The sequence below is a fragment of the Podarcis raffonei genome, chromosome 6 (assembly GCF_027172205.1).
Source record: "Podarcis raffonei isolate rPodRaf1 chromosome 6, rPodRaf1.pri, whole genome shotgun sequence".
NCBI lineage: Eukaryota > Metazoa > Chordata > Lepidosauria > Squamata > Lacertidae > Podarcis > Podarcis raffonei.
Window position 1 is genome coordinate 63,269,274 of NC_070607.1, and position 13,615 is coordinate 63,282,888.

General features: G+C 43.5%; 1 protein-coding gene across 5 annotated transcripts in view; it reads right to left on the reverse strand.

Annotated features, from left to right (window-relative positions):
- Positions 1 to 13,615, reverse strand: part of KCND3 (potassium voltage-gated channel subfamily D member 3) — a 264,846-nt gene that overhangs the window by 184,776 nt on the left and 66,455 nt on the right. The window lies entirely within an intron of this gene.

The window sequence follows — 13,615 nt, forward strand, 5'->3', positions numbered from 1 at the left end:
GATAGTTGTTACGTGATCTGCAAAGAACAGGAATTTAAAACAAACAGCACACCTGGAAGTCAAGCAGTGCTCCTTTAAACCCCCCACCCCAGGAGAGACCTCCTAGGATTTCTGGTACTACTGATCATCCTTTGCATTGAAAGGCAGAGCATGAGACAAGAAGTTCTGTGATCACTTTCCCCTTATTGCCAAAGGTGACATCTGAAAAGAGCAGGGCTTCCTCCTGAGTGTGTGCTGAGGGGAAACGGAGGAAGATGAAAGAAAAGAGAGCTGAAGAGAATCACTTTATACCTCTGTGGTATTTGCCACTTGTTGTAAGGCAGCATTTCAAAAGATGAAAGCAAATGATTAAACCAAAACTTTTCAGCTTTCAGTTCAGGTTTACAGAAAGACAGAAACAGATATAGACACAATTATATAGATGCACCTGACCTTCAGCTACAGAAAACTCCCGAACTGCTAATTTATAGAGAATAGTTAAAAAGAAAAAGGCCCAGTTGGTACACAGAATTCAGGGAAGTAAGTACACACAGGGCAGCAGCATCTCCTCTCCCTGTGTGCCCCCTAAATCTGTTCTGGGGTAACCCACAACCCTAACCCTGTAGGATAGCTCAGTTGTTAGAGCATGTGACTCTTAATTTCAAGATCATGGGTTTGAGCCCCACACTGGGCAAAAAGATCCCTACATTGCAGGGGCTTGGACTAGATTACCCTTGTGGTCCTTTCCCAAAACTATGATTCTGTGATTCTGTAGCAGATTTAGGGAGGCAGGAGTCGGGAGTTCTGTTGTACGAGAGTGAATCCTTGTATTGATGGAATGAATGCTTAACGTCCAGAGGGGTAGCTGTGTTATTCTGCCACATCAAAAAATAGCACATGGCATAAGCTTTCATGGAGTACAGTCCATTTTATACAATGAATGAAGTGTCATCCAGAGTAGCAGATTTATGTATACATGGCTGGTTGGAGGAGGGATATTGTAAACAGGAAGGAAAGGGGAGGAATTCAGTTCACTTTGCATTTTAAGGCGAACATACCAAAATTCACACTTCCTGAAACAATATGCGAACCAAAACACAGCTAGCCTTTGAATTACTGAATTTTGCAATGTACTTCTCCAGCCAAGTAATATACTAGGGTAAAGTATGCCTACAAATGCATATTTTAGTAAAAATAGCATAAAGCATGCATTAAAGTGGGGGAGATTGCTTTGGCAAAATGCAGACATTAGGCAAAATTGCATGCATATGTATATATATATATATAGAGAGAGAGAAATATGACCTGAAATACTGAGGAATTTGCATGAGGATTTTTTTTCAACTGATGTTGAAATGTAGAAAAACCAAACCTAAGCCTGGAAAAATGAAAAACTGTGAGAAACTGAAATTGGCAAATTTCTCCATCTCTAATAAACAGTGAAACATGTGGAATGCAGAAAGTAGAGATGGTGATAATTACATAGTAACAATAGTCTTTCATTTTAAAATGAAAAGAAAAACCAGTTCTTGATAACACAGAAAGAGCCATGCAGCCTGAGCCAGGTCCCTTTGGATATCAAGGCACAAGGTATACTAATTTCCTCACCCTTGCTTGGGCCTTGGGCCCAGCCCAGGACAAAAGCAGTTCATCTAGAAAGAGCCTTTTAATAACAAGGCAGAGTTGGTCTGCAGACCATGCCTGATATTCGCTGGTGGTGCTTGGATACTGAATTTCATCCCATTTCCCCTCTTTGTCACTCTGATATTTATAATCAACTGTGGAGCCAACCCCATGGGCCACAGGAGGTTGCACTCAGCATCTGTAGCACCCAGCTGCCAAACGTTGCCATTTCATGTACGCAGGAGAGAAGCGCAGGAATCAGCTATGTCTGGCTCCTAGCTAGTTCCACATGTAGCATCTGGGTTGCCTTTGCGGCTGGTTCCCATCAGCTGTGATTTGTGCCTTAAGAGATAGAGCAAGGTCAAACTCCTGATGAGCAGATATTGTCATCTGGAAGATTTCTGTCTGGCTTGCTTTGGGAAATGGTGTGTGTCAGAGGGGAGGGGAATAGAGTGTGTTGCTAGAGATATGAAGCTATGTAGCAGAGATAATATAGAGAGAGATAGATAAATGATTAAAACTTGTCATTGCAAATGAAAAATACTTTCTTGGATTCCCTGGACTTACTGTAGCCTCTCTTCCTGTCTATAGACCACTGATTGCCAAAGTCAGGAGGCAAGTTGTAGGGGGGGGGGAATTCATCCAGTTTTTCAAAACTTACAAAACTGGATCTGTGAACACAGAAAAAATCATATGGAAGTGAGTCACCCTCATATGTGCTTGAAATGAATGAACTTTTAGCCCTTTGAATTTTTCCTAAAGCAAGAGTGTCAACAACAAAATGGCACAGAGTAACTAATTAACAAACTCTGCCACTGTGATTGCTTAACCACATTCTGCGACATCTGGCGTCGTTGAAAAGCTGCTGTGAAACAACGGGAATTATTCCCAAAATAACTGTACAGATGGGTTTATGCAGATAAGGAAGACAGTTCTCTTCATCTGCCATTGGGTGGCGAAGTCATGAGTTGTGCATGCAACAGGGTGAAGGGAGAAACCAAGCTTTTGAAAATGCAAGCCCATTCTCTACGTTTGCCACTAGGAGGCAAAGTCTCCTGGGACTACACATGCACAACCCAACTGAATTGAGTTCATGGAAAAAGTCACACTCAAGTTCGTGAGAAGCAAACACAAAGAGTTGGCCTCAGAATCCAAATCTTAAGTCTCTCCCAATTGGTGAAGGAGTATATGTGACTGGGCAAGAAAGTAGAGAAAGCTGTAGTGAAGAAATCTCCCAGGGGCACGGGCAGGGCTCATAGCTCAGTGGTAGAGCATCTGCTTTCCATGCTTAATGTCCCAGGTTCAATCCCTGGAATCTCAATATAGGATTGGGAGAGACACAATGCTGGAGTACTGCTGTTGCTCAGTATAGACACTACTGAATTAGGCAGTGTTTGAACAATACAGAGTGAGAGGGACCAATGTTTTGACTCTGTATAAGGCAGGTTTCTGTGTTGTTTCTTTGGAAGGAAGGGTCATTGCTCAGTGGTATAGCATGTAGAAGATCCCAGGTTGACTGTTGAGCATCTCCAGGTAGGGCTAGAGGAGAGACCCCTACCTGAAACCCTGGAGAGATGCTGCCAGTCAGTGTTGAAATACTGAGCTGGCTGGACCAATGGACTGGATCAATATAAGGTAGCTTCCTATCTTCCTATGGGACTGTTTAAAAATTTCAGACCAAGGAAGACCTTTTGGAAGACCTTCTAGAATTCTTCTTGCCTTTTCTGATAATGGCAACAGATACGAAGCAGATCCCAGCATTTGTGTGGTGGAAACCTAAGAATAGCATCCTTGCCTACGGATATCTCACGTGTATAATAGGTTTGAAGAAGGCCGAGGAGACTTGCAAGTAACCTAGAAGGGCTATAAATATGTAATGCACAAACACAACAGAATTGCAGCACGATACCTTGGCTTATTCCAGATTCCAAGCAATGCAGTTTCAGCCACTGCTGCCATTTGTGGTGGGCTGCAACTATGCAGAGACAAAGTGGATTCGACTGCAGAGACAGAGGGCGTCCCTGGCATGTGCTCTTGTCACTCAGCCTCGTTCCCTCTTCCCCCATCATTTGACTGCATCAGCCTCGATATTTAATAGCCATAAGCCCCACAAAAGCTTCTGTGAACTTCACAGGGATTTGCAATGTAATGTAATTTAAGCCACTAAAATAAGGAGATGAATGTTGTCCATGTGCCAAACACAATGAAAACCCCACTTGGATCTAGTGTGAATTTTGAAGTGAAGTGGCTGTTGAAATCCAGGCTAGACATTGCTCATTTTATTGGGGGCGGACAAATTGCCAGTAAGCCTGCCACTGAGTGAAAAAGACCCTGCTAAATTCTTTCTCATTGCATTTTTATACACAAGGAATAGGCCAGGGATGGGGAATTTGTAGCCCTCCAGATTTCATTGAACTCTAGCGCCCATCAGTCCCAGCCAGCATGGCCAATGGTCAAACAAGATTGGAGTTGTACTCCAGCAACATCTGGAGGCAAAGGTGCCAGCTTGCGAGGGTGATTGGGGGGGATGTCATATGTGTGACATCAGGACATTGGGAGGAGCCAGGGTGGAGCTGAACATGGTGGCCACATGGCACAATGCCTGGTGGCCCCTCCTCCTACTTTTGGCACTGCCACTGGTGGGAGGCAGCTTTGACCCTCCTTCCCCTCCATAGCAGGAGGAGGAAGAGGAGGAGCTGGCCACGAAGGCATGCCATGCTCGGCTCCATGGTTTCAGGACATGGGGGGCTGCTCCAACCCCCAAAATATAAGGGGGCCAAAAGGGCTTGGCTCCTGGGAGTTGATGCCCTTGTCTGGAGGGCCACAGGTTCCCCTTCCCTATAGTTTAGAGCAGTGGTTCTCAAAGGGTACGGCCTGCCACACTGGTGTGGCAGGAAGATTCAAGGACAATCAATATTTGTCAGAGGCCGTGATGAGGAGGACTGCACTGAGGAGGAATGGTGGGAGCTGCCCCCTCCCCCTGACATTGAATCTTCCCAAGAACAGGAGAACAGTATAGATTTAAAATAGTGGTTTGAAGAAGGGCATAGTTCAGAAGACAGAAGCTGGGAAATACTGGATGGGGAACAGCTAGCAGAAGAAACACTGGAAGAGAGAGGGTTAACAGATTCACAGTCTCTGGACAGCATCGCCAACCCCTATCCCCAAGAATCCGGAGAGCTCAGAGAGTGTTAGGAGGAGGAGGAGTTTGGATTTGATATCCCGCCTTTCACTCCCCTTCAGGAGTCTCAAAGCGGCTAACAATCTCCTTTCCCTTCCTCCCCCACAACAAACACTCTGTGAGGTGAGTGGGGCTGAGAGACTTCAGAGAAGTGTGAGTGGCCCAAGGTCACCCAGCAGCTGCATGTGGAGGAGCGGAGACGCAAACCTGGTTCCCCAGATTATGAAACTACCGCTCTTAACCTCTACACCACACTGGCTCTCTTAGAACAGAAAGCACAGAGGGTACAAACTCAGATTACAAAACGTAGGAGTAATGTAGATTACATAATAGGAATGGAGGGGCAAACCTTAATTGGGAGCACCGCCAGTCTAAGGAGATGCTTTCTTTTGTCTCTCGCTGTGTTTATTAAAGAAACTAACAGGTAAGACTTTCCTTTTGTTTGATCTGCTATTTACTGCCACGGGGGAGTCAGCCGATTCTCGAAGCCCACCAATTTTATATTTTAGGATGCTTTTATATAGTTGCATTGTTTTATACTTTTTCAATGTCCCACAATCATATTATAAAGTCGTTGTGTTCTATGCTATAAATACAAGCACTGCTAGGAGTTGTTTTGTTTCCTTTCTCCAATGTACGTCTTATCAATAAAAAATTTAGTGTGGTGCAAGCAATTTTTTATTCTGAAAGTGTGCCCCAGAGAAAAAAGTTTGAGAACCACTGGAGCAGAGGCTTGATTCATATGCACAGGTTTGTCACTTGATGAGTACAAGATCAAGCAAAAATTTGCATGTTTGAATGTGTCCAGAGTTAATATTATCCGGTGTCTCCTCAAGTGCAATGATTTTTTTTAACAGAGTCAATGCCACATGTGAATGAAATACTTGTAGCTCATGGTAGTATAGATGCTTTGCATGCAAAAAGTCTCATGTTCAAATCAATCCCTGGCATCTTCCAGTAAAAGTGGGGAAATCTTTGGTCTGAAATCCTGCATGTTCACAGCCAGTCAGTTTAAACCAGGGAGGGGGAACCTGTGGCCTTCCAGATGTTGTTGGATTCCAATTCCCATAATCCCTGGTCACTGGCCATTATGGCTGGGGCTGATGGGAGTTGGAGTCCAACATCACCTGGAAGGCCACAGGTTCTCAGTTCCTAGTGTAAACAATACTGAAGCAAATGCACCAATGACCTGACTGGGCATAAAGCAGCTTTCTACTTTTTTCATTCATAGTCATGAATGAAGTGTTTGAAGAGGCTAATTGTTTATTTTTTATTTTGGAAGAAATCAGCTCATTACACTGCATTTCAAATCATCAAGATACAAAAGCAGTTGGCACCTAATAAATTGTACATTCAGACAAAACAGAATCAGATAAATAAAAGGCTTTTTAAAATATAAAAAAGAGACACTTATTTATACACTCCCCCCCCACAAAGGGAAGTCCAGAGTACGCTACAAGGTTGTATTGCGATAAGAGAAGCATTTCAGAGGAAAAGCCGCCTGTGACTGCACACAGCCATTTGACAAAAGCTTTTGCTTTGTAGATAGCACAGGCTCCCTTTATTCTCTGAGACACAGAATGACTCTAATGTGACCTCTTTAATTTCCTTAGGGAGTACGTGAAATCATTTCTTCCTGTAATTCAGTCTCCTGGTTGAAAGGGACAGTGCAATCTCGGCCAGCTAGGTGAGATTTCAGACCAAGGCCTGGATGCAGAAAAGCATGTTTAAGGTCACAATCCGACAGGTAGATATTGGCTTACTTGCTTAGGAAGCTACCTGAGGCTCCTTGGGAGAGCAGCTGAGAGGCCAAAAGATGCTGTGGACCTCCCTCTCTAGGTTAAGGCCTCCTCAGTACAGTGGCAGAAATCTTGACCACTGTCATTCTGTTGTAGGCAGCACACCAAGGGCAGGAGGGCCAGAAACTGGTCAAAGCTCTCTTGGTCCCCTAACACATTCCTGAAAAGGGTGAACAAGTATGCCAGCCCTGGCTAGTAACCACTGATTAAAAGTGCCAGCGCTAGAGTGTCAGACTAGGACCTGGAAGATATGGCTTCAAATCCCCACTCATCCATGAGACTTGCTAGGAGATCTTGGGCCAGTCACTGCCCCTCAGCCTAACCTACCTTGCAGGTTTGTTGTCAGGATTAAAAAACAAAAGTGGAAGAATCATGTATATCACCTTGAGCTCCTTGGAGAAAAAGGTGAGATATACATGCAATAAATTTATTAAGAAAATTAGGCTGCAAATCTTATGGGCAGTGAACGCACACCCTCCAAGTGTCCCTATTTTCCAGGGATGTCCCTGATTTAGAGAAGCCATCCTGGTTTCTGATTTGATCCTGGAATGTACTGCTTTTCCTTAGAACATCCCTATTTTCATCAGATAAATGTTGGAGGGTATGGAGTTATCCAGCCCGCAAGCCTTCTGAAGGCAATCGTGTATAGGGAAGTTTTTTTCAAATGTGTAATGTTTTATTATGTTTTTATATATGTTGGAAGCCACCCAGACTGGCTGGGGCAACCCAGTAAGATGTGTAGGGTATAAATAGTAAAATTATCATTATGGAATGGGATGTCCCTATTTTCATTGGAGAAATGTTGGAGGGTATGGTGAAAGGGTCCTTTACCAAGGGCCAGTCTAATCTTAGAGAGAAAGGACATCAGACCATTCTCCTAGGACTGTACCACAACTCATAAATTCAGGTGCATGTGAATAATTCTTTTGCCACCTCTCGCCCTGTACAACAGCTAGGTGAGGTCCCTTCATTCTGACGTGTTGCATTCTGCACTGCAGGAACACACTCTTAGTGACACAATGAGTCTACACAGAAGTTTATCCTGCCTTTGTGCCCCTTGTCTAAATGCTATAAAGTGCCTTAGAAAATCCACACTGCACCAAAGCAAGTTCTTTGCATGCTGATGCCCTACTGTTTATAGTATTGACTTGCAGAGGGAGAAAAACAGCATTTTAATTAGTATCCAGGGAACCTCATTATACCAGAGGTCAAACTTGCACCTGGATTTTGCTCACAAAGCAAGTCCATTCGGGGAATAGATGAATACTTTAGCCAAGAGTAGATGTTAGGGTGAGTTCTGGAAGGTCACCCCACCCCCTGAGAAAAGCACTCGAGGAACAAAATTTTGAGCAGAAACACAGCCAAAGGCAAAATATCAAATTTGCATGAACACACCCCTGGCTTTTATTTTTTTTAAAAGTTAGTATAAGCTACTCATACTGTAAAGGACTGCCACCTCTGGTTTTCAAGAATTTTAGCACCTGGGCATATTGTTCTTGGGGATGTACAGCCTCTGAGAAGAGGGTTTGGTTTTTTTGTTTTTTGTTTGTTAATTAAGAAAATGTAACTTATGATAACATAAGCATATTGCACAATCTTTTTCTTGTCTTGAGGAAATAAACTTCTGTGTCTTAAAAAAAGTGTATGGGCAGATTATCTTAGAACACGCAAAGAGGGAATCTCTGTCTCTCTCTGACTAGGCAATAGTCTGGAATGATGGGAGTTGTAGTCCAATAACATCTGGAGGCCCTGCAGCTCCCTGTCCCTGCTTTAGAAGTTTGGTGGGTCTTGAGCTTAGCTTATCACTGCAAAGTGTACTTGCTTTTCTTTCTGGTGAATGCTTCGCTATGGCTCTGCAGCCTCCCTGGCCACAGAGATGATTTGCAAAATGAAGTATGCATTGCAACAAACAAACAAACATACAAACAAACAAACAAACCTGCACTCCACCTATAGGAGTTTCTTTGAAATTTTCTATCACCTTTGATAATGTTCCAATACAATTTTCTTTTTCATTAGTTGATGGGGAATGGTCAAAAGAACATACTACCACCCATCTCTCCTGCAGCTTCAATTTTATTAACTGTGAAGTAGAGACAATAGCCTATTCTCTGAGGTTGGATAACAGTGGGTTGGAGTCAGACTTAGTCACGCTTTGAGTTGACTAACTGATTTCACTGGAACTGCTCTAAGCACAATTATATCTGGATCCACATAAGTACATGTGAAACAGAAAAAGAGAGAGGGAGAGCACATTTTAATGCTGGATTTATGTGAAGGGTTTCAATGTGTGTTTTCGCAGCAGTGAGTAAGCATTTTCAAGCCAAGGGACGCTTTACCTCCTGTGCAACTTTTCAGGGATCACATCCCAGTGGTGGGTGTGGCCAGAGGATGAAGTAGGCAGGGAAGTGAATGTAAATTTTACTTTTGTGCAGTGCACCCCTTTTATCCTCCATCCTGGCAAACAACAACAACAACAACAACTTTTTACTTATACCCCGCCCATCCTCATTTTTTTCTTTTCTTAGAATGAAGAGAACTGAAAAGCTGTGCCCGGAAATAATGTCCAACAACTCACTGGGGATTATGTTTTAATTGACTATCCTCTACATTACCAGTATCCTAACATTTGAAACATGAACATCCTAACCTTCCTAATTATATATGAGATAGTGAGTAGGTACACACACTTTAAAAGAGCGTGCTGGTTGGCCAAGCATGCTTGTATTTCTTGAATACGGTAATACTAATAATTTATACCTCACCCATCTGACTGGATTTCCCCATCCACTCTGGGCAGCTCCCAACAGAATATTAAAAACACGATAAAACATCAAACAGTAAAAGCTTCCTTAAAAAGGGCTGCCTTCAGATGTTTTCCAAAAGTCAGTTGTTTATTTCCTTGACATCTGATGGGAGGGTGTTCCACAGGGCAGGCGCCACTACCAAGAAGGCCCTCTGTCTGGTTCCCTGTAACCTCACTTCTCGCAGCGAGGGAACCACCAGAAGGCCCTCAGAACTGGACCTCAACTGAACGATGGGGGTGGAGATGCTCTTTTAGGAGTATTACTAGTGTTCAAGGACTTATTATAGCCAGTCAAAAATATTCAAAGAAGGAACAAACCAGGGCAGGTGAGGGGGATAGCCTGGGGAGATGTGGTGTGGCCAAGGGACAGACAGAGAGGCCTGGAAGGACACGCCAGATCCCTGGACCAGACGTTGTTGCAAAGCCCAAAACAATACTTAATGAAATCCCATAGTGTGGCCTTCCTTGTGATTTTTGCTGAACTGAATAGCTTCCCCGAGGGAGGTGGAGTGCTTCTACCTGCCTCTGAGCTGCCACCTGACAAAGAGAAAGAGAGAAGGGCTTCCTCCTAATTTTATTGAGTTTAACCAATCAGGCAGAATTGATTACTCTAATGTATTCCTATCTCTTACACTTTCCTGAACGGAGGACTTCAGAGGCAATAACTGAAGTAAATTCAAATCCTCGGAAAGAAACCACCTTAATGTCTCCAGTGGTGGACGTCTTTGTAATTATGAAGATGGAATTGGTTGTCTTTCTGCAAATGGAGTATAATGAAAGGGCTTGGTGCATTCCTAAGTGGGGGCAGAGACTGCCGTTTTTCCTTAGGGACAGAATTTGCATCCATTTCTTTCCTCAGCAGGCAAGTATGATTATTCCAATCAGAGGAACAAAAAAAGATCTTTGTGGAAGATGGCTATTTTGGCACAGCAAGAACAAGAATGGGATTTACTCCAGGTTCTTAGACTCTAACACCAGGAGGAAATTGTTGGGTTTCAAGATTGTCTTAAGGGAAAGCATGAGTAAGGATTAGAGATACGCAAAATCTGTTTGTTCAGTCCTTAATTTTAACAGGTACTCAGCACACATAGTCCAATCTTCTTCATCCCCTTGTGTGCATCTGATGAAGTAGGTTGTTTCCAAGGATATACAGTCAGCATCCCTAAGCAGAGCCACGAGGCATCCTTCTCAAGTAGGTCAGAGTCTTATACTTCAGAATCAGAGTTCATAATCCTGAAAAATGTAGGCCTTGTAGTGACATCTAATCCATTAAAGCAATCTCTTTCCAAAATGCAGATCAACTGCTCCCTGTGGAAATTAACACAAGTTATTATCCAACCCCTGCACCTGAATTGTCTAAAACCACCTTTTAAAGCTGTATTATCTTGGCTTCTATTCTGACACATCATGAAATGATGGAGGTGAAGTAGAAAGAAACTTGCCGCTTCCCCCCACCTCTCTGCTCCTTTTTCATGAAGGGTTCATTGTTAATGTAGTTCTGAAATGTGTTTGATGGATGGTAGCGGGTAGATTTGCCCATTATTCTCTCTAATCTGCCTGATATACAATTTAAGGGAGATGGGGAAGTGGGGAGGGGGGGAAAACAGCTCTGCTAAGAGGCTGTGGAAATTCAAATCAAAATTCATTTATGCAGCAATTCCTGCATTCATTTAAAATAACCCATTAGATATTGTCCTCTGCTAAATTTAGCAAACACTCAGGTGTGCCTGCCCTGGGAGCTTTTAAACATATTGTGTTGGGGGGTGGGAAAGAAAGCTAATTAGATAGACAAATTTAGAAGGAGGATACCATGCTACAGGAAAAGAAGTGGATTATTAGGTGTTACTTACTCTAAAAAAAAGAAAAGAAAAAAGCCTGACCCCAGCAGGGACATTGGGGCGGAGTCAGAGGACAAGATTAGTCTCCACCATGGTGCATGCTATTGTCTTGATTTAAACAATAAATAATAATAAGGGCTCCCACTCTTGGGAAACCTATTCAGAGGTTGTAAGACTAGCTTCCTCCCCTAAGGGTTTACCTTGGCTCACAACTGGATGGGGAATCAATGGAATGCCTGTGAGTGCATGGGGTCCTTTTTCCTGCACATCTCACATAACAGTATGGAAATATAATTCTGTGTTGCTTGAACCTAAAAACTGCCCTGTTGGATCAGGCAAATGACCACCGTTACACCTTATCTGAAGCGGGAGGGCTCTCACCTAGAACTGGAACTGTGGGAGCACCCACAATTACCGGTAGTTCCTTGGGGCCCAACATTGGCTGGGCTGATTTTGATCATTTCATGAGGGGATAGACATGGTATTGTGTGCAGGGTGTGTTTGGAGCCTTCAATGTGATTCATGGCTCAAAACATGTGAGCACCATCACTAAGCATCGCCACTAGACTATGTGTTATGTTGCATAGCACAGTCTCCCCAAACCACTCCACCACTACCTCTCCAGCATCTGATAATCAGAGTATTCTGCCTGGCACATACACAGAGACTCTGTTTTTACCCACATAGATAGTGGTTATTGATAGATCTACCCTTATTACAAAGCTGCTTATACCACTATCCACTGCAATATCCTGCTGTAATACATTCCATAACCTGGTTATGAACTGAATGGTGCACAAAGGGTTTTCTTCCTGGCATGAAAAAAAAAGTTGTCCTGAACCTTCCTAGTTTGCTTATAGAATTATGTGAGCATGTTTGCAAGAAAATAATTTGTGTTGATTCATGCTCTCTATATTCTTTGTAATTTTATCAATTTTTGCCATCTTCCGGAATTATCATGCCATCCTTCCATCGGCTTAAAAAGTCTAGCCGACTTAACTCAATGCACACTTACTAGGGAATAAGTCCCACCAAATTTTGTGGGACTTCGAAGGGCTAAATACTATATAGGTTCCATGTTGTTCCATGACTCATTTTCCCTTTTGCAAAGGAAAGGCAACTGCAGGAGGCTGAAATTATGAGCGGGGGGAGGGGGGAGTGAGGAGGGGGTATAAAGTGCTCTTATTCTTTCTGTACCACCTGCTTGTCCCCTCACAATCACTACCCCAGCAGTTTCCCACTGATGAGAGGTAGATATACCTCCCCTCTTCCATCAGGAGAAAGGCAGTGGATGGTATTGAGCTTGACAATCAGGGAACTGTAAGGGAAAGCGGTAACCAACCCTACCACATTATGGCCTCCTACAGATTTTCCTTCCTTCTTTCCTTCATAGGTTAAGAATAGAACGGTGTTTATGGTTGAGTTTGGCCCCAAGTAAACTTGCCTAGGATCACACTGTGCTCCTTGAACATGCTCGTTGATCGTTTTATTTTAGGCGCTGAGACGTTTCGCTGTTGAACACATTTAGCCTTTACAGTCAATGCAGCTACACTCTGGAGTAAATTATTTGTAAGTTTTGAATTAGATGGCATTTATTAAAATTCATAAGACAGGTGCACAATTCCGCAAGCAGACGTAGGGGAAGGAGGCAGACAAGCAGTCTCCAGAGCACTCTGGCTCTTTCTCAGCTAGGAGCTTGGACATTTTGCTATTAGGACCTCGGTCCAAAGTCTGAGCCATTTGCTCTTAGATTCACACACAGCTTGACATGCTTTCATGCTCTGAAACACGAAGGACAGAGCACCACCAGTGTACTTTTTGCCAGATACTCCCAGAACCCCCTCGACAGCGGATAAATCCAGGCAGGCTGTGAGCAACCATAAATGCATTGTGTGAGTGCTCTGGCATCCCAAGCAAAAACTTTGCCTTTATAGACGTCCTGCATGGAATTTACTTTCCTTACGCAGTCTGGTAGAAAATGCTCTTCTGAGTGCTCCTAATCTGTAATGAGGACACCTGCTTGTTTCTTTTTATGGGTCCATTTCCTCCTTTGCTCCTTCCCAAGGCCCTCCCTCCCGTGCATCTCCGTCATTCTGCCATCTGACACAGCCGCTGCTGGGTGACATGCCTCTTTGTGCATTCTTGGTCTCCTCCAGGGGCTGCACACAAGTGATGCCTTATGAGCAGTACCTAATGGAATTCAGCTTGCACACTGTGAAACGCTTAATGCACAGCCTAGTGAAAGTAATGGACTGTCTTGCTACCGACTGATAGAAGCTCTGGCTCAACACGGCCATTCATTCTGGAGAACAATGTTTTCCTTTTTAAGATGTTAATTGAAAAGGAAAAGGACCTGACAGGGCACTCGCGTTCCAATGGATGAAAATTA